Here is a 22,488-nt window from a genome sequence, read left to right as displayed (position 1 = left end):
AAATAAAATAGGTGAATAGACTACATTTTTTCTCTCAGGAGGTCATGAATCTCTGGAATTTCCTGTCCCCAATAGAGGTGGAATTCAGGTCATTAGATATATTTAAGGTGAATTTGAAAGATTGATGCATTGAAGGTACAGAAGGGAACTCGTACAGAAGAGAGTTGAGGCCAGCATTGATCAGCTATGATCATATTGAATGGTGACACAGACTTGAAGGGTAAGTGGCCCATTCTTGCTCCTCTTTTCATGTGTTTTTGTCATCTTGAGGGAAGGGCATTGAACAAATCACCAGCCATGATTTGGAATGATGGAGCAGCTTCTATGTTTTATGTTCTTAACAGTAGTTATCAGAGAAGTCTGTCAATACATTGCTTTGAGTTGCAGAAGAGAGTATCACAAGAAATAACAAATTCCTCTTTGCGGTTAGTTTGAGCTTTGTATGTCGGTGTGGAAGCTTCAAGCAAGAAGAAAAATTAAATGATTAATTGTTGAAGGTGTAATAAATATCAATTCCAAATGAAGATTTAAATTAACAGTTGAAATTCTGATAAAAATGCCATGGAGAATGCACTCCAGCCATTCACACTTACCCATTAACTTAAAAAAACCTACCACATTAATCTGTGTTCACATCTATCATCTCAATTTATATTTAATGTACTCAGTTTAGACATACCTAGAAATCTCTTTCTCATGGTGTGCAACCTTCAGGATTTTCTGTAAACGAACAGGGGCTATTGTAATATGGATGTAATTGTGAACAGACTAGACAATGTGAATGTGTAAGAGAACAGGCCATGGCAAGGTCAATGATGAAGCAGCTGAGAGTCATGTGTCCATACTATGGTCCTCCAAAAAAATTCTATTGGCAATTTTTTGAATTTGGATGTTTAGGCTCTAATAATTGTTGCAACAAAAGCTGAGCGATTTTCTCTTTGACATTCTCCAGTACGCACATATGATCCTGTGGCATCACAATATGAAGTCTAGTGCAGAGTCTGTGTTAACAAGGAAATAATGTGCAATAAAATTCAGTAGAAATACAGTACAATATGTTTCCGACTATCCAAAATACTTCAACCAGACCAATCTCGGTAATTTGGGATATTTTCTCTAAGCAGACTAGTAGCTGTTGCCGATCCCCAACACCTCCCTATGAAGTCGCCAATCCCTGACACCTCCCCACCGCCATCGCCAATCCTGCCTGGGAGCCAGAGGTCTCATCTCACCTGTAAGTGGTAGGAGATTGTATAGGGATTTTCCTCCAGCAGAATGTCAGTGACCCTGCTGAGAGAGAGTGTCTCGGGCAAGCAGGGAGAGAGCGCGGCTCAGGCAAGGAAGCAGGGAGAGAGCGCGGCTCAGGCAAGGAAGCAGGGAGAGAGCGCGGCTCAGGCAAGGAAGCAGGGAGAGAGCGCGGCTCAGGCAAGGAAGCAGGGAGAGAGCGCGGCTCAGGCAAGGAAGCAGGGAGAGAGCACGGCTCAGGCAAGGAAGCAGGGAGAGAGCACGGCTCAGGCAAGGAAGCAGGGAGAGAGCGCAGTGTTCAATTCAAATTCTGAGAATGCCAAATGCAATTTATCACAAAGTTGCAGTAACTCATGGCAAAAAAAAATGACAATTTATAAATAAATAATCAGTGGCATCCATTCCTTCAATGTGTAACCTGTGGACAATGTCTCCTTTGTAAAACTGATTCCCTGTAGCCCCACTTGAGTATGATGGGTAAAAATATAACTTTTTTTTTCAAATTGTGATACCACGTCACACCCAAAAAACAACTTTTGGATATTCAGAATTCTGGTTGATTGGTTTTCGGTTAATCGGAAATATACATGACTGGTCAAGCTAATTTTAATTTGCAATTTAAAAAATACTGATAATCTTGCAATATTTCCAAAAATTTCTTTCTCACCCCAACCAGTCATCTGATGAATAATAAATAAATGGCTTCAGCTGGAGCTGATCTTGTTATCAAATGCTGACATCACCTGTGTATTTCTGTCACTCCTGCCATCAAGAAAGCCCTGAGCAAAATTACTTTCTTTTAACTTTGATTTAATTTGATTTAGCAAAAACGGGCAATCAATCCTTTAGGTAGAATCTTTAGGGTCAGGAACAAAATCAATGAAGACACAATTAGATGGTATCATAAGATAAGGATGTTTTATTCTAGTATTACAAGAAAGTGGGTGCAATTTACTTGAAAAGGGTTGATTCTGCTTCCAGTTGTAAAATATTTGAAGCAGTCAAGCATCCTTCAATGTTGGAGAAAGACCTGATTATGTAATTGGTTAATAGAGGCTTGTAACAATTTGCAATTGTCTAGGAAAGCTGGTCACAATAGAGTGAGAGGCTAACTCTTTAATCATTTCAAAATGTAACGACTGACAAAGCAAAAAAAAACATGAAGTCTTCATCACCTCCAGGTAGACTTAAAGGCAAGGTTTCCCAATTGGAAGGGTGAAACTTACATCTTTTGTTCAGAACAATGTATTGATTCTGCTAACTTTTGCCTCTTTAATTCACTTCTTGCATAACACAGCATTTTTAATTCAGATCGACAACGTCATTTTAATTTAATGCAATCATTACTAATTTGTTCTGTATTGGGAAATTTGATTATTTTTTCAGCAATTTCTTTCTTTCTTTGACTTGGCTTCTCAGATGAAGATTTATGGAGTGGTTTGTCCACGTCTGCTGCAGGCTCGTTGGTGACTGACAAGTCCGATGTGGGACAGGCAGGCACGGTTGCAGCGGTTGCAAGGGAAAATTGGTTGGTTGGGGTTGGGTGTTGGGTTTTTCCTCCTTTGTCTTTTGTCAGTGAGGTGGTCTCTGCGGTCTTCTTCAAAGGAGGTTGCTGCCCATCGAACTGTGAGGCACCAAGATACACGGTTGGAGGCGATATCAGCCCACTGGCGGTGGTCAATGTGGCAGGCACCAAGAGATTTCTTTAAGCAGTCCTTGTACCTCTTCTTTGGTGCACCTCTGTCTCGGTGGCCAGTGGAGAGCTTGCCATAGAACATGATCTTGGGAAGGCGATGGTCCTCCATTCTGGAGACGTGACCCACCCCGCGCAGTTGGGTCTTCAGCAGCATGGATTCGATGCTTGCGGACTCTGCCAGCTCGAGTACTTCGATGTTGGTGATGAAGTCATTCCAATGAATGTTGAGGATGGAGCGGAGACAGCGCTGATGGAAGCGTTCTAGGAGCCGTAGGTGAACAATTAACAAATATACCAAACTTACAGTAAGTTGGTCTTTGTCAAACAAATGAACAAAATGTCTCACACCCAGTGAGTCAGTTTTTATTTGTTTATGGATTTAGAACTTAGTTCAGTTAATTACACTTCAAGATTGAAATAGATAAATGTGCTTTTAAATCTTTTGGTCTATTTGAAAAATAAATAATATGCGTTGATGCAATTTTCCTTCTGAATGTTTTGTGAAATATTGTTACTCAGTGTGAGTAAAACAGATCAGAGTGATCACTTGTGTGGAGCATCACAAGATGGGGAGATCTTAAACAGTGTATTTTGCGTCACTATTTACTCAGGAAACTGGCATACTGTATAAGGAATTAAGGAATGAAGGGAAACCGCCAGTCATGGCATGGAACATGTAGAAATTAAAGTGCTTGCTGTCTTACAGTGAATAGATAAATCCACCCCCCCCCCCAACCCTGGGCTGATGTGATATTCCCTCAGGCCTTGAGGGAGACAAGTGTAGATATTGCAGTGTCCCTGACAGAATTATTTAAAACATCCTTCTCCACGGGCAAGGTGTTGGAGGCTTGGAGGGTAGCTCAAGTTGTTCTGTTGTTTAAAATAGGCTCAAAAAGTAAACAAGGAAATTACAGGCTGGTGAGCCTGGTGTCAATAATAGGTAAATTATTGGAGGTTATTCTGAGAGATCGGGTATACAAGTATTTGGACAGCCAAGGTCTGATTAAAGATAGTCAGCATAGCTTTTATGCATGTTTAACTACCAATCAGCTACAATCAGATAGAGAATCATGATTAATAGGCTTTAATTACCTTAAAGTGTCAGCACAGCTTTCATGTTGCTGGCAAATTTCAAGGCAGGTACTGAGGGAAGGGTTTGGGCATAACAACCTTTATGGGGGATATCTGGGAGGGAGAAGTCACAGGTTCAGGGAGTGGGCCAGCCCATACAGCACATATATACATTTACACACATAGTGGTAGCACCACAAGGAGGTTACCAAGAAAATAGATGAAGGAAAGCGTGTGGATGTTATATGCATGGACTTTGGTAAGACCTTTCACAAGGTCCCATATGGGAGGCTAGTTCAGAAGGTTCACAGACTAGGCACCCAGGGAGAGGCTGTAAATGGGATTTGAAATTGACTGACTGCGAGAAGACAGAGTAGTAGTGGATGATTGCTTCTCAGACTGGAGGCCTGTGATTAGTGGCGTGCCTCAGGGATCAGTGTTGGAACCATTGTTGTTTGTTGTCTGCATCAATGATCTGGATGATAATGTAGTAAATTGGATCAGCAAGTTTGCTGATGACACTCAAATTGGTGATGTTCTGAACAGTAAGGAAGACTTTCAATGTTTGCAGAGAGATTTGGACCAACTGGGAAAAATTGGCCAGAAGTGGCAGATGGAATTTAATGCAGAAAAGTGTGAGGTGTTGTGATTTGGAAGGACAAACCAAGGAAGGAGAAACACAGTAAACTGTAGGGCACTGAGGAATGTGGTAGAACAGAGGGATCTGGAAATACAGATACATAATTCCCTGAAAGTGGAGTCACAGGTGAGTAGGGTTGTAAAGAGAGCTTTTGGCATATTGGTCTTAATAAATCAAAGTATTGAGTACAGGAGTTGGGATCTTATGGTAAGGTGTATAAGACATTGGTGTGGCCAAATTTGGAGTACTGTGTGCAGTTCTGATCACCAAACTACACAGGATATCAATAAGATTGAAAGAGTGCAGAGAAGATTTACAAGGATGTTGCCTGGTCTTCAGGAGTTGAGTTGAAATTAAACAGGTATTGACTTTATTCTTTGGAGCATAGAAGAATGAAGAGAGATTTGATAGAGGTTTACAAAATTATGAGAGGTATAGACAGAGTAAATGCGATTAGGCTATTTCCACTTAGATTTGGAGAGAGGATGTGGCTTTAGGGCGAAAGAGGAAATGTTTAGGTGGAACATTAGGGAGAGCTTTCTCACTCAGAATGGTGGGAGTATGGAGTGAGTTGTCATCTGTCATGGTAAATGCAGGCTCTCTCTTATTTTTAAAAAAATAAATTGGATACATTGATGGGAGAGGTCTGGAGGGTTATGTAATGGATGTTGGTCAGTGGGAGTAGTGGTATGATGATTTTGGCACAGACTAGAAGGGCTGAATGGCCTGTTTTCTGTGCGGTAAGAACCACAACTTTATATCGAACAAATTAATGTGAGGGAAATTGCATCTGAGCAGCATTCTTTTACTCCATTCTATTTTGGTATTGAACTTCAATTCAAATAGGAAGGGTGTGCAGAAACCTATCTGATAATTGCAGAGAAACCTCATCTTAATAGTGTTTTGGCATTATTGCAGTTTATGACAAAAAAAAATCACCTACCAAAGGTAGAGAATTGCAACCTTAGTATTGTGGACATATGACTTTCAGAATTTGAAATGCAAAGAGAAAATCTATGTAATATCTATAGATCCATGAAGTTTAGAAGAATGAGGGTTGAAACATTTAATAACTTGGGGGGGGGGAGTGGTGGAGAGAGAGAAAGAGAGAGGATTAATGACAGGTTAGATATCAAGATTGTTCCACTTAATAAATATTTGACCCCATCCAAATTCCTCTGGTACCTTGAATAACAAGTCCCACTCCTATCTGTCGAAGGCTTTCTCTGCATCCAGAGCTATGGCCATTCCTGGATCCACCCCTGTCTGTGCCAGATGTACTATATTAAGCCATCTAGCTATGTTGTTTGCTGATCATCTCTTTTCTACAAATCCAGCTTGGTCTGGATTTGTTAAGTTTTGTAAATATTGTTTCAACCTATTGTCCAATGCTTTTGCAATGATTTTTATAATCTATATTCAATAATGAGATGGCTTTTTATGAGCAGGATTCAGTTGTTCCTTGCCTTCTTTTGGGATCACCTGCTGATAAAGACTCTGGGAGGGTATGTGTCTCTGCTACCTGATCCACCACCTTCATAAGAAGGGGCATTAAAAGATCTTTAAACTGTTTATTAAATTTGATGGGTAAAGCATCTTTCCCCCCCCCCCCTCCCCCCCACCAGTGATTTTCCAGCCTGCAAAGAGCTCCAGATCCATGGAATCTCCTCTTTCATGAAAGGGGAACTCATCCCTTCTTGCTCTTCCTGATTCAAATTTGGTAATTCCAATGAAGCAAGAAATCATCTATTTTGGTAGGATCTCCCCTGACTCAGATTTATACATTTCTTTATAAAAACCTTCCAAATTTTTTGTTTATTTTGGATTACGTGAGATTTTGCCTTCCCCTATTTGAATCACATTGATTGTTCTTGAGACTTCTTTTGCCCTCACCTGCCTGGACAAGACTTTATGGGCCCTCTCCTCAGCTCATAGTACTGCTGTCTAGATCTTAAAATTAACTTTTCTGTCTTGTATGTTTTAGCATATTATATTTGAACTGTTCATTCACCAGATTCATGTATTTTTCCTGTGTCTGATCTTTGATAATCCTTTTCTATCTCCTGTTCTAAATCATTATTCTCATTCATGCTCCCCTTTTCATTGCTCTTGGTATATCCAATTACCTGGACCCATAAATAAGCCTTTAATGTGTCCCATAATAAACTATTGGTAGAAAAGGGACAATTTGTCTCACAGAACAAATCTATTTGAACTCTAATGAAATGACAAAACTCCATTTTTCCCAAATCAATGCAATAAAGCACCATCTATACACCATGACCTGCTTATCTGGCATTATGGGAGATGGAGTCAAGGATGAATGGACAGACAGTAACGAAGCTGTGTACTTGTAAAAGGACTAATCCCTCTCTCTCGGATTCTACCTTCTCCAGATGTCTATTAAATTTCATAAAGGCTCAGGTAGATTTAGCTGTGCTGGCACTTGTTACTTTCCTTGCTGATTTGTCCATGATCATATCAAGACAAAAGTTAAAATCCCCTCCAATCAAAACATTTCCATTCCCCTCTGTTACCTTCAGAAATATATCTTGCATCAATTCTTCATCAAAAGTTGGGGCATATATTTTCATAAGTGTCCATGGTTCAGAGTATATTTGACAGTGGATCATCAAATCTCCCAGCCGGGTCAGTGACCACACTCTGGACCACCACTGGAACATTTTTCCCTTTGAGGATAGCCACTCTCCTGGCTCTGGAATTAAAGGATGGCAGCATCACTTGGCCCATCCACCCCCTTTTTAACTTTCTGTGTTCTTGATCTGTCAGCTGGGAATCCTGTAGAAATGCTATATCTACCTGCTTTTTTTTAGGTGTGCCAAGACTTTTTATCATTCTGTTTATCCCATTTTCATTACAACTTTAAAAATTTAATTGTCTTATCCATTACTCCAGGGCCTCTCCATTAATTTCCTCCCTTTTCTTCTTTTGCCCTGGTACTTATCTTCCATCAATCTTATCATCCATGGGTCTCTGACGCAGATGAATGCGCTCCAAGTAAAACCTAAACAAACTTTAAAAAAAACTAAAACTAACAAATTAGACAAAGAAAAATAGAACCAGCACCCCTCCCCCCTTCTCTTCCTCCTTTCCCTTCCTGGCACCCACTCCCCCATTAATATGGAGAGTGCCTACTGCACCCATCTACCTCTTACTGTTTCTTCTCCCCCCCCCCTTCTCAGGGCTCCCCATTTTTCTATGTTCTTATCATTTACAGTAGATAGTTCCTGAATTATGACTGTCATGGGGACTGAAGATTGGTTGTAACTTGGGTTTGGTCATAAGTCAGGGAATGGGGTCCTTGGGCTGCCAAAGGGAATGGAGTCCTTGGGCTGCTGATGGGTAACAGGGACTGGGCTGCGGGGGGTTGGGGGTAATGGAGAATGGGGACCTCAGGCTGCCGCTGTTAAAGGGGGCCTTGGGCTGCTGACGGGGAGTAGGGCCACTGTATACAGTACTTTTAATACAAAAATTTACTTGTACAGTTGTTTTAATAAAGATTTTTAAAAATTTTGATCGTAAGTGCAGGTGGATGTAACTCGCATAGGACAGAAGTTGAGAATTGCCTGTATATACGACCTCATCTCTTTAATTCCAATTTATATTTGTATTTAATTCTGAGAGGGCGGCAAGTTTAAAGTTGTGGGGTGAAGGAGGGTGAACTCTATCCTCTTATGCTGTAGATTAAAGGACACTTTACTATAAACTCCAAGCTAAAATTATTACAAATGGGCAGATGTCCTCAGTGTTTCCATTGAGCAGATCCATTGTCCCCAGTGCTGTTGAGGTGTTGGCAGAAACTATTTAGTGGAATCCAGACATAAAGGGGATTCAAGGTGGGCCTGGTGGAACATAAAATCAATCTTTTTGTTGACGACATGTTAGAATATTTGACGGACCCCGGGGGGTTGTTGGCTGGATTGAGGACTACACTGAAGGATTATGGGAAGGTTTTGGGGTATAAGGTAAATCTCAACAAAAGCAAAATTATGCCTTTGATAAACAGGGATTATGGACAATATCAACAGCAAATACCATTTAAATGGCCGCAAGAAGGCATTAAATATCAGGGAATAAAAGTAGACAAAGACTTATACAAACTTTATTATCTCGCTTTGCTCCAGAAGATTGAGGAGGACCTTGATAGATGGAGGACTCTGCCCATAATGCTGGTGAACATAGTTAACTATGTCAGAATGAAGGTAATGCCAAGGCTCCAGTAATTTATTTCAATCATTACCTATTTCATTGCCCCAGGGCTTCATTTTAAGAGGCCTAATGAATATGTCAGAAAATTCATGTGGAAAGGTAAAGTGGGTAGATTCTTCATGAAAAAGATGATGTGGGACTACAATTTGGGGGTTTAGAATTACCTGATTTCAAAAAATATTACTGGGCAGCCCAGGCAAGGTTTCTCATCTCACTCTTTGAAGGAGGGAGTTTCCTTCTTATGGGCGCAAATTGGACTACACACGATAAGTGAAAAGATAGCAGGAGAATTCGTATGCAAGAGGGATGTCAAATTATTCTCAAAGAAAACTGATAACCCCATATAGAAAGCATGTACTTCAGACATGGAAAAGAATAAAGCAGTGAACGTGGGGATATCTCCCAAAATGCCTTTGACCTAGAATAATTTAAGACCCTTGACTGCAGAGCAGGGGGGTCACCAACCTTTTTGAAACTGTTAGCTACTTCAAGAGTACTGAGTAATATGAAGGGCTACCAGTTTAGTGCACACTTCTGAAATAACAAAGTTGCATGGTTTATCTTTAATTATATATTATTGTTATTAATGATTAATGATATTCATCTATATGAAGACACTGATCACATTAATAATTCCTCACAATAATTATTAACAATGATTTAACAAGGTAGGAAACAGATATGTTTCAACATGCAACACTTTATTTCTATTAATCTCTGCAGCTATTTCATTTTCAAATGATCACTTTTGCAACATTTCATAGGAAATCAGCATGTACCATTTTTACTCACCACTAACTCTTAACAATTTTTAACAAATCATGAACTATGTTCCATTTTTGTACAATTTATCAATTATGTAAGATTTAACAAAAATTAAGTCTTTCAGATTTTTAAATAAATCTTATCACATTTTGTACTAATCACCAAATCTGCAGCATTTTGAACAAAATCATTATCTGTCACACTTTACGAACACATTTGTCACAAATTTTCAATATCTGAATTTGTTGGTGTCCGTAAAAATAAACAATAAAAGATGGGTAATTTAATATAAAAACTTATCCAACAAAATTCAACTTTGCTGTGGCACTGCCATGTTGCCACTGACAACATCTGGTATCTGTTTTTTGTCTGTTAGTGGGAAGCCTGGCATTGCATGCTGCTCACCAGTGCACTGTAATCTGGGGTGTAACTTGACACTGCAACTCTGAGTGAGTCTTGCAGATCTGGATCAGTGAGGCATGTTCTGTGTTTGTTCTTGATGAAGTTCATGTCAGAAAAGGCTGATTCGCAGAGATAGGTTGAACCAAACAGGCTGGTAACCTTCATAGCTGCTGTGCATATACCAAGTTTCCGGACATAGCTGAAACTCTTCTAACCATCATACTTGCCCCCAGTTAGACATCGGAGAGAGTGGATGTGACATCGGCTCCATTCTTCTCGTCTTTAAACACAGTGTTTGCAATTATCATCATTGCTTCTTTGAAAACCTCCCTGTCTGAAAATGTCTTCTTCTTCTTTATCAAAAAAGGTGTAGCTCTGAATGAGGCTTCAGTTGTTTTTCGGGTGTTTTTCATCAGCCTCGTGAAAAAAGACTGCTGTTTGCCCAAAGCTGCCTTTAAGTCGCGGGCTTTTTCTGCCCGTAGTGTGCTGCCCGGTGGGTAGGTTAGCATGGTAGCTATTGTGACACGTACTGAAGTGTCTCTCCACATTGTGCTGCTTTGCTGTCCCCACAGTTGCCCCGCAAATGAGATACACACAGTTTTCTTTCACAGTAGTAAAAAAATAACTCTTTCTCCCATTCACTGTGAAAATGATAAGTTTTCTTTTTTTTCTGCCATATTTTTGGGAGTAGAAACCGCATTTAGCTCATCATCTTCGCAGCACCCGCTAGCTTATTCAGCAAAAACGCTGAGGGTGGTCATGCACACAATACTGACCTTTGAATCAGACAAGATCAGAGTTCATGTATATTAAACATTTTTATTTTTAAAATAATCCTTTATCTGGAACCCTTGGGGGACAGTGTGTTCCGAATTTCGGAAAGCTAGATTTAAACCACCTAAATTGTGCAGCAGTATCCACCCACACCCCCTTCCAGTCACGCTGCCGGTCTCCCTGCCCCCCTCCCCCTCACCATGGCCTGACTCGTATTGCCGGTCTCCCACCCGCCTGACTCACGATACAGGCCTCTCCCCCCAACTGCCAGCCCGACTCGTGCTGCCAGTCTCTCCCCGTCGCTGGCCCAATTCGCGCTGCTGGTCTCCGACCCGCCCGACTTGCACTGCCAATCTCACCCCCCTCCTCTCTGGCCCGACGCGCTGCCGGTCTCTCCCCCCTCATCGGCCCGACTCGCACTGCCAGTACCTGTAATTTTGTTTTCAAATCTACATCAAGGCAAGTGTGATTCAAAAAGAATAGCAACACAATTAAATAAAATTTTAGACGGAGCTCATTGTTGACTCTTTCTTTGGCTTGGCTTCGCGGACGAAGATTTATGGAGGGGGTAAAAGTCCACGTCAGCTGCAGGCTCGTTTGTGGCTGACAAGTCCGATGCGGGACAGGCAGACACGGTTGCAGCGGCTGCAGGGGAAAATTGGTTGGTTGGGGTTGGGTGTTGGGTTTTTCCTCCTTTGCCTTTTGTCAGTGAGGTGGGCTCTGCGGTCTTCTTCAAAGGAGGTTGCTGCCCGCCAAACTGTGAGGCGCCAAGATGCACGGTTTGAGGCGATATCAGCCCACTGGCGGTGGTCAATGTGGCAGGCACCAAGAGATTTCTTTAGGCAGTCCTTGTACCTTTTCTTTGGTGCACCTCTGTCACGGTGGCCAGTGGAGAGCTCGCCATATAACACGATCTTGGGAAGGCGATGGTCCTCCATTCTGGAGATGTGACCCACCCAGCGCAGCTGGATCTTCAGCAGCGTGGACTCGATGCTGTCGACCTCTGCCATCTCGAGTACTTCGACGTTAGGGATGAAAGCGCTCCAATGGATGTTGAGGATGGAGCGGAGACAACGCTGGTGGAAGTGTCATTGTTGACTAGTGCTATTTTTTAGAACAGGCCTGCGGGCGACTCGTGGTCCCTGCGGGCGACCTGGTGATCGCGGGCACCGTGTTGGTGACCCCTGCTCTAGAGAATAAAATCCTGGACACCTAGTGCCGGAAGGGGATCAGATGTGTATCAAGGATTGTTTCAAGTGAAGGCAGCTTATGTCATTCAACAAGGACGTGTATAGTGGTTACTCACTAATGAAGAAGCTGTACTTAGAAACAGAGTACGCCATTTCCCTCATCTCCTAGGTGACAGCAGGACACAAAAGAAGAACAGATGCTGTGATGATAATCATTTCAGCTGCTGACACTGAGATTCAAAAGAACAGGTTGGATGTGGAGAATGAGACACAATCTGCTGGAGGAACGCTGTGGGTCAACGTCAGAGAGAAAAAGGATTTGAGCCAGAAACGAAGTGTCTAAAGAGAGGGTTCTGACCTGAAATGTTGACAATTATTTTTATTCGCACTGATGCTACTTGATCCGTTGAGTTCAGCAGGTGGTGTTTTGCTCCAAATCCTAATATCTGCCAATGCCCCCTGGATTTGGTGAAAGCTGCTTCTTTGGAAATTATTGTCAGTGACCTCAAATAAAATACATCAAATAAAGCAATTCTATAAAAGACCATAAGAAAATATATGAAAAACAATTAATAAACAGTTCTGATTACATGACTTTTTCCACTTCAGCAGAAAAAAATTATTTGGTTCATTCAATAACTGTTTTCAGTCCAGTCTGGATTGTTCATTCTGACATGATGGAATATGGAAATCACGTAGAATCTAAGGAGGAAATATGATACCTGTACATTTGTTAGTGTTGCAACCCTATTTCAAATGCATCATTATGCCAATTTGATTAGCATACTGTAACAATCCATCCCAGCAGAGAAACAAGTGGAATTAAGGAAGTTGGACATGACACAGATGATGTGTTTTTTTTAAGTTTTGTTTTTAATTCTTTTTTAATTTTTTTTTTTCCTTTTGTTATTTAGTCACTTGTTTTTTTTTTTTCCCTGGGCTTTTTCCTAGTTTTCTGTAGGGGTTATTTGTATCTGTATAATTTATATAACAGTATGCTCAGTTGTGAGGCCTCACGGACACGTCTCCTGAAATCCTCTGGGATCAGCTGAAAATGGCCATACTGCAATCCACTGAAGAGGTACTGGGCTTCTCTTCCAGGAAAAACAAGGACTGGTTTGATTAAAACAACCAGGAAATCCAGGAGCTGCTGGCACAGAAGCGATCTGCCCACCATGCTCACCTTGCAAAGCCTTCCTGGCCAGAGAAAAAACAAGCCTTTCGTCTCGCATGCAGCCACCTTCAGCGCAAACTATGGGAGATCCAAAATGAGTGGTGGACTAGCCTCGCCAAACGAACCCAGCTTAGTGCCGACATTGGCGACTTCAGGGGTTTTTATGAGACACTAAAGGTGGTGTATGGCCCCTCACCCCAAGTCCAAAGCCCTCTGCGCAGCTCAGACGGCGAAGTCCTCCTCAGCAACAAGATCTCCATCCTCAATCGATGGTCAGAACACTTCCAATCCCTTTTCAGTGCCAACCGCTCAGTCCAAGAATCCGCCCTGCTCCAGCTCCATCAACAACCCTTGAGGCTAGAGCTGGATGAGGTCCTTACCCGGGAAGAGACATATAAGGCAATTGAACAACTGAAAAGTGGCAAAGCAGCAGGTATGGATGGAATCCCCCCAGAGGTCTGGAAGGCTGGCGGCAAAGCTCTGCAAACCAAACTGCATGAGTTTTTCAATTTCTGCTGGGACCAAGGAAAGCTGCCTCAGGACCTTTGTGATGCCATCATCATCACCCTGTACAAAAACAAAGACGAGAAATCAGACTCCTCAAACTACAGGGGAATCACGCTGCTCTCCATTGCAGGCAAAATCTTCGCTAGGATTCTCCTTAATAGACTAATACCTAGTGTCGCCGAAAATGTCCTCCCAGAATCACAATGTGGCTTTTGCGCAAACAGAGGAACTACTGACATGGTCTTTGCCCTCAGACAGCTCCAAGAAAAGTGCAGATAACAAAACAAAGGACTCTACATCACCTTTGTTGACCTCACCAAAGCCTTCGACACCGTGAGCAGGAAAGGGCTTTGGCAAATACTAGAGCGCCTCGGATGCCCCCCCCAAAGTTTCTCAACATGGTTATCCAACTGTACGAAAACCAACAAGGTTGGGTCAGATACAGCAATGAGCTCTCCGAACCCTTCTCCATTGACAACGACGTGAAGCAAGGCTGCGTCCTCGCACCAACCCTCTTTACTATCTTCTTCAGCATGATGCTGAAACAAGCCATGAAAGACCTGAACAATGAAGATGCTGTTTACATCCGGTACCGCACGGATGGCAGTCTCTTCAATCTGAGGCGCCTGCAAGCTCACACCAAGACACAAGATCAACTTGTCCGTGAACTACTCTTTGCAGACGATGCCGCTTTAGTTGCCCATTCAGAGCCAGCTCTCCAGCACATGATGTTCTATTTTGCGGAAACTGCCAAAATGTTTGGCCTGGAAGTCAGCCTGAAGAAAACTGAGGTCCTCCATCAGCCAGCTCCCCACCATAACCACCAGCACCCCCCCCCCCACATCTCCATGGGGCACACTGAACTCAAAACGGTCAACCAGTTTACCTACCTCGGCTGCACCATTTCATCTGATGCAAGGATTGACAACGAGATAGACAACAGACTCGCCAAGGCATATAGCGCCTTTGGAAGACTACACAAAAGAGTCTGGAAAAACAACCAACTGAAAAACCTCACAAAGATAAGCGTATACAGAGCCGTTGTCATACCCACAATCCTGTTCGGCTCCGAATCATGGGTCCTCTACCGGCACCACCTACGGCTCCTAGAACGCTTCCACCAGCGTTGTCTCTGCTCCATCCTCAACATCCATTGGAGCGCTTACACCCCTAACGTCGAAGTACTCGAGATGGCAGAGGTCGACAGCATCGAGTCCACGCTGCTAAAGATCCAGCTGCGCTGGATGGGTCACGTCTCCAGAATGGAGGACCATCGCCTTCCCAAGATCCTGTTATATGGCGAGCTCTCCACTGGCCACCGTGACAGAGGTGCACCAAAGAAAAGGTACAAGGACTGCCTAAAGAAATCTCTTGGTGCCTGCCACATTGACCACCGCCAGTGGGCTGATATCGCCTCAAACCGTGCATCTTGGCGCCTCACAGTTCGGCGGGCAGCAACCTCCTTTGAAGAAGACCGCAGAGCCCACCTCACTGACAAAAGACAAAGGAGGAAAAACCCAACACCCAACCCCAACCAACCAATTTTCCCTTGCAACCGCTGCAACCGTGCCTGCCTGTCCTGCATCGGACTTGTCAGTCACCAATGAGCCTGCAGCAGACGTGGACATACCCCTCCATAAATCTTCGTCCACGAAGCCAAGCCAAAGAAGAAAAGATTGCTCAGTTGTATTGGGGTTGTGGTGGTGGGGGGGGGGGGGGGGGTAGGGTGAAATAAATACAGACTCTGTGTATGAGTGTTGAAAGGGATTGTATTATTCATTTGAATTCTTATTTGTCCATGAAAATCAAAAATAAAATGTATATTTAAAAAAAAAATTGTTCCTCTTGAGGGAGAATCTTGAATGAGGAATATAGTTACATGATAAGCGGGCAGTCATTTAAGATATATTTAGGGTATATAAAGAGGACATAGACCAATCTTTGAAAAATGTGGGAAATTGACATAGGAGATAAGCCTGGGCAGATCAACCAGGATCATATTGAATGACAGGGAAGGGTTAAGGGGTCAAGCAGCCACCCCCTGCACCTATTTTATTATCTTTTTGTGTTTTCAAATCAAAACTTGCCAGACCTTCCTCTCAGCATACAATAATGAAGATGCTGAATGACTGTCAGTGTATTTTTTTTGCAGATGTCATATTGCAGCTAATATGAGATACACAGTCAGCAATGATCTTTCTGAATGGGAGAACAGCTTTAGGGCCAAAATTGCTGGCTCCCTTGTGTTCTTAAGCTTAACTTTCAAGGACTATAAGTGCATGCCAGAGGCTGGTGGACGAGTAAATTTATTTCTGACTCCAAAAAGCCTTTCTTCCATCATACAAATGAAAGCCTTTTTGAAATACTCCACATTTACATGGATGAATGTGACTCCATAACCTTCAGCAAATTCAACACTATTCAGAAGATCGTGTTGTTCTTTCTTTGACTTTGCTTCGCGGACGAAGATTTATGGAGGGGTAATGTCCACGTCAGCTGCAGGCTCGTTTGTGGCTGACAAGTCCGATGCAGGACAGGCAGACACGGTTGCAGCGGTTGCAAGGGAAAATTGGTGGGTTGGGGTTGGGTGTTGGGTTTTTCCTCCTTTGTCTTTTGTCAGTGAGGTGGGCTCTGCCGTCTTGCTCAAAGGAGGTTGCTGCCCGCCGAACTGTGAGGCGCCAAGATGCACGGTTTGAGGCGATATCAGCCCACTGGCCGTGGTCAATGTGGCAGGCACCAAGAGATTTCTTTAGCAGTCCTTATACCTCTTCTTTGGTGCACCTCTGTCACAGTGGCCAGTGGAGAGCTTGCCATATAACACAATCTTGGGAAGCCGATGGTCCTCCATTCTGGAGACGTGTTGTTAGCCTTGTACTAATCACCCTCTCCATCACTGGTGCAGCAATCTGTATCAGCTACAAATAGCACAGCATCAATTCATCACAACTTCCTCAGTGGCACCTGGCAAGGTTATTGTTTATACCACTTTAAGTAGAAGGGCAGTTCAACATAAGGATCTAACCATAATCCCAGATACAAGGTTCCTTCTAAGTTATACAACATCCTCAATGGAAATGATCACTGCTTTTTCATTGTCACAGTCAATATCTTGGTCAGTAACCAATAGTTCAGTGCAAGTAACTGCTGTATGGATAACATAGATTCAGAGATGTAACTCGCCACCCCTTTGGATGAAAAATAAATGCTGGCCTTGGTAGCGACCCCTACATCTTATGAATGATAATAGGAAAATAAAATAGAAAATTTCCTCCTGGTCAAAAGGTCGATAATTTGTCATCTATAATCAGAAACATTTTACCTGTATGTCCTCCACTTAAAAACAGAATCATGTCAAAATGAACAACAAACCAGACTGGACTGAACATATTTATTGAATGAACCAAATAACTTTTTTTCTGCTAAAATGGAAGAAGTTATGTCATCAGAACTGTCCATTAATTCTTTTTCATTTTTTCTCTTGTGGTCTTTTATAGAATTGTTTTATTTGATGTATTTTATTTGAGGTCACTGACAATATTTCCAAAGAAGCAGCTTTCACCAAATTCAGGGGGCACAGGAGAGTTGGCAGAGACTGAGATCTGGAGCAAAACACCACCTGCCGAACTCAACGGATCATGCAGCATCAGTGAGAATAAAAATAATTGTTAACATTTCAGGTCAGAACCCTTTCTTTAGACACTTTGACTCTGACTTGAATCCTTTTTCTCTCCTGCAGATTGTGTCTCATTCTCCAAGTCTAACCTGTTCTTTCGAATCTCAGTGTCAGCAGCTGAAATTATTATCATCACAGCATCTGTTCTTCTTTTGTGTCCTGCTGTCCCCTCAGAGATGAGGAAATGGCGTACTCTGTTTCTAAGTGCAGCTTCTTCATTAGTGAGTAATTGATTAGCACGGATACATCCATGTTAAATTCTAAATTTGGCTAGTTTATTGCCCAATGCACTTGCACTTCACTTTTATAGGTTTTTAAATGCTCAGGAAACAGGCAGCAGGTGAATTCTGTGATACAGCACCCTCAGCTTTGCTGAGCATTGTCATAATGTCACCGAAATCAGGCTCAACATTGACAATAACTGCAGTGCTCTCAGTGACTTGAGAGCTGCAGTACCACACAGGTTCAGAAGATGGTGCTAAGTCGGTGCATTTTCATTTTCATTGACAATGGACGGAGTTGCAAGATAAGAATGCTTTGGGGATGCATCTATTTTTTTTTCAATGTTTCTGTTTTTAACTGCAAATACAATGGCTACTGATCCCTGTGAGACTCTTCTAAATCCGCTAGCTTCATTTTGTTTTTTTAATCAAACCATTCGATTAATACTAATTGACCTTACAAGGAGAATCATAATCCGCAAATGCTGGAAATTTAAATTTTGACATCCAGCACAGTAATAGGCCCTTCCAGTCAACGAGCCCATGCCTCCCAAATACCCCAATTAATCTACAGCCCTCCTCATACATTTTTGGAGTGTGGTAGGAAACCCAAGCAGACACAGGAAGAATAGACAGACAGTGCCAGATTCGAACCTGTTACTGGCAATGTAATAGCATTGAACTAAGTGCTATACTAATCGTGCTGCCGACTACGCTAGCCATGATGCCCTTTGGTGGAGGACCTCTTCAGGTCAGACAACATCCATAGGTTGAAATGGTCACTCAAATTTACAGGTGTAAATCCTCGATTATCAATCTCGATAATAATTAACTGGTATATGGGAAATTGGATTGGTCTGTAAATGGACGGATAGGTAATACAACATATCAATGCTTTCAAGTTCCCCTCTAACTCACATATGAGCATTTCTGAATTATCACTGGATCAAATCCTCGAACTCTTTTGCTTGCAGCATTTGGCCAGGGATTTCACCATTTGGATCATTGTTATTTGAGAAGGTTCTCTGCTACCTTCTCAAGAGAATCTGCAAGTGTCAACTTTTGTAATTATAACTAAACTCATAACATAGTGATGAACCTCCAGGATTTGTAAGGCAGAAGGAGTAGTGCTCAGCAGGAACTGCAAAGAAAGATTCCCATTTCATCTTTTCATAATGTTTGCTGCTGCAGGATTGCCATGATATGCGAATGATCCTGCAGAATTCCCGTCAACGTTCAAGATTCACAATTCCAATACTGTCATGTAATAAATGCAGAGAGTAAAGGGAACTAATTGGTGATCTCAAGAGGAGATTCTATGGACATGTTTTTTTTTTTCTGAAAGTCAAAAAGAATCATTGAGTTACTGAATGTCATTTTACCTGAATCATTTAACAATAGCTTGTACCTAAAGTGAAGCAACAAACATGATAGATTTTATTACAGAATCCACCAACAGAAAAACACTTTTTTCAAATAACTATAAAATATTTGGGTTTGCATAAGCAGGACTTAAAGAAGCATTGACAATTAATTGAATGGTTATGGAACTAACGAGAGGTCTTGGGTCAAAAGGGGAAAAAAATGCGCAAAATATATTACTTTTCCAATCAAAAATGAATCTAATTTAAACACCGTAAAAGACTGAGGAAAAGAGAGACGCTTTGCTTTTAAAGAGAGTGAAAGCCAACCACTGGGAAATAATTAAGAGAGAAGGTTGAATGGGTTTGGGGGGAGGGTGGGTGTTGGGAGGATAGGAGGATAATCCTATGGAGCTATGGAATAAAATGGGGGTGATAAAGAAGAGCTTTCCAGCCACTTGGGAACAGCAGGTTTTCTATTGGCTAAGCTTTAAATGACAGCCCATTTAACAATATGATGCAAAGCCATAAGACACCTGCTTGTTTTTATCTCTTGCACTTGCCCATGCTTTAAATGTCACAAATGAACACCATTTGAAGAATGAAATAAAATAAGAAAATCGTGGAAACACTAAACAGATCAAGGCTGACAAAGTGTCTCAGTTTTGACCTGTTAACTCCTTTGATTTCCATAGATTTTGGCTATCCTGCTGGGTGTTTCCTGCAGGTTTACTTCAAATTTTCAGCATCCACAGTTTTTTTTAGATTTTAATTTTTGAGAGTCAATTTTAGTCTGGCAAGACATATGGAACTGTTGTTATCTGTATCCAGCAGAGCAGTGGGCTGAAAGAATGATTGGTAAGTGTATATTTATAGCACAGGACATTTGCTGCTTGATTCTCCTTTTGGAGAATGTGGAAGACATCTGACTGCCACAGACCTGATTAGGCCTCTGCTGCAGTCAAGATGTACATTGAGATAAACAGGAAAGTCTGCAGACGTAGAAAGATGAAGGTGCTGCCAGAGCCGCTGTAACAGCAAAGCTGTTGCTGGTGCAAACCCATGGAGAGCGCTTCCATGGGGTCCAACCGCCCAGTCAACTGCTATCAGCTCCGCACAGGCTTTGAACAGCCAATAGTAGTTTTATTTAAAATCCTGCAACCACAGGGTCTGCACCCAAGATGGCAGCACCTCTGATTGGCAGCAGCCATGAGGGGTTGCAAACTCCAGGGAGTGGAGGACTGGTGGAGGCCACCAGAAAATGGGGAGACCACTCCTCATCTAAGAAGGAGAAGCAGAGGAGACAACCCACACGACGGTGACAACGGCAGCAGACCAGTGAGGGGGCTATGTGGCTGAAAGACCAATGATTGTGGCGGGCTGCTGGCAACTTGAGGTGAGAAACCCACAGAGGCTGTGGGCTGCTGGAGACTGCTGTCAGGAGATGTGCCAGGGTTGCGGACTGCTGGAGACTGGCTTGAAACTGGCTGAAGAGGTACCAGCTATCGGAACCTGAATGCAAGGGGGTGCCGGAAGTGTTGAAGGGTTCCTGATCATGTTGGAGGTTTTGATTTGTAGTTCAGGTTGCCAATAGTTTGGACTGGACTCTGTGTGGCTGCAGAAGCTGTGGAAGTGCTGGAGGTGAGTCTACAGATGCTCGGTGTCTCTGGGGGACACTTTTTTGCTTCTTTCTCTGACTGCAAGAGGCACTTCAGGAAATTTCTGCTGATGGTGAATCTGTCTGCCTTACAGTCGGCAAAAGCAATTTCATGTAATATGACACTGTTTTATTATAAACCCAACACCCAACCCCAACCCACCAATTTTCCCCTGCAACCGCTGCAATCGTGTCTGCCTGTCCCGCATCGGACTTGTCAGCCACAAACGAGCCTGCAGCTGACGTGGACTTTTTACCCCCTCCATAAATCTTCGTCCGCGAAGCCAAGCCAAAGAAGATTATAATGACAATACATTGAATCTTCAATCTTGACATCACGATTGTAGTTTAAACAAAATTGCTGGTGTAACTCAGCAAGTCACATAGTGTTTTTCATGTAGCAAAGATAAAGATACATATCTACAGTTTCAGGCCTGAGCCTATCATCAAGATATGAGAAAAATATAGGTAGACACTTGAATAAAATGATGGGGCTGTGGCAGTGGGAGGAGCACAGGCCCATAGGCAAGAGGTCATCAGTGGACAGGGGATGGAGGGCACCAGAGAAAAGCTGTGGTGATAAAAGAAGGGGATAGGTCTCTGAATGGTGAGGGAAGGGGGTGGAGAGCTGGAGAAAAAGTGGCAGAGGAGTGGGAAGAGAAGGAGAAAGGAAAGTTGCCTAACGGAAACTAGAGAAGTTGATGTTAATGTCATGGGGTTGGAAAGTGCTCAGAGGGAATATTGGGTGTTTCTGCTCCAATTTATGGGTGGCAGTGCACGAGGCCATGGACAGACAGTGAGTGGGGAGTGGAATTTAAATGGTTGGTCACTGGCACATCCCTTTCATTGCTGCTTACAGAGGAAAGGTGCTCAGCAAAGCAAACTCTCAGTCTGTGAGCAGTCTCTCTGATGTACAGAAAGCCACAATGGGAGCACTGGATGCAGCAGATGACACCCGTAGATTCACAAATGAAGTTTTGCTTCACTTGGAAGGACTGTTTGAGGCTCCAAATGGTGGTGAGGAAAGAAGTGTGGGTGAAAATGTAGCCATTCCTGTGGTCAGAAGGGAACATTTAGTGGGAAGGGATGAGTGGATGAGGGAGTTAGTCTCAGAAGGAGATGTCCCTGCAGAAGGTGGAGAGGGCAGGTGAGGGGTAAGATGTGTCTAGTAATGACAGAAATCATGTGGGATAATATGCTGGCTATGGATTCTGGTGGGTTTGTAGATGAGGACAAGGGGAATACTGTCCTCATGGAGTCTAGGGGCAGAGAGGGCCAAGGCAAATGTGCAAGAAATGAAGGAGGAGTGTAGAGAGAAAGCCGTGTTTTTTGAAGGAGGAGGACACCTCAGTTGATCTGAAGTGGAGGACCTCACCGTGGAACCAGATGCCACAGAGATGGAGGAATTTAGGGAAAAGAATAGAATACTTAAAGGGAGCAGGGTATGAAGAGGTATAGTCAAGGAAGTTTAGGTGTTGGTTGATTTGTAGAAAATGTCTATCGAAAGTTTGGCTCCCCAAAATGGCAGCATGGATGGCATAGCAGTTAGTGCAACACCTTTTCAGTGCCAGCAATTAGGACTGGACCAGGGTTCAAATCCTGCACTGCCTGTAGAGAGTTTGTGCGTTCTCCCCTTGTCTGCATGGGTTTTCTCTGGGGGCTCCAGTTTCCTCCCATCGTTCAAAACCTAATGGGGGTATAGGTTAATGGAGTGTAAAATGGACAGTACCAACTTCTTGGTCAAAATGGCCTGTTATTGTGCTCCCATGGCCTCAAATCTCATTGTTTCCTAACCATGCACTGCATGGTTTTACCTCTGAGATTCACAAATCCAATTGTCCTGGTAGTCCTATTGTTTCACATGATCCTGCACCAGCGAACT

General features: G+C 42.7%; 2 long non-coding RNA genes across 4 annotated transcripts in view; one reads left to right on the top strand and one right to left on the bottom strand.

Annotated features, from left to right (window-relative positions):
• The window catches only part of LOC138763200 (uncharacterized), a 166,547-nt gene that overhangs the window by 31,392 nt on the left and 112,667 nt on the right, over nt 1-22,488 (top strand). The gene's annotated exons all lie outside the window — the stretch shown is intronic.
• LOC138762645 (uncharacterized) lies at nt 8,763-10,815 on the bottom strand. Its single transcript, XR_011357012.1, has 2 exons — nt 10,053-10,815; nt 8,763-8,842 (listed from the first exon to the last, which is right to left on the bottom strand). It is a non-coding gene; the product is annotated as an uncharacterized lncRNA (long non-coding RNA).

This window comes from Narcine bancroftii, chromosome 5 (genome assembly GCF_036971445.1).
Source record: "Narcine bancroftii isolate sNarBan1 chromosome 5, sNarBan1.hap1, whole genome shotgun sequence".
NCBI lineage: Eukaryota > Metazoa > Chordata > Chondrichthyes > Torpediniformes > Narcinidae > Narcine > Narcine bancroftii.
Note: the sequence above shows the minus strand (reverse complement) of the source record. Positions and strands in the feature narration are given on the sequence as shown.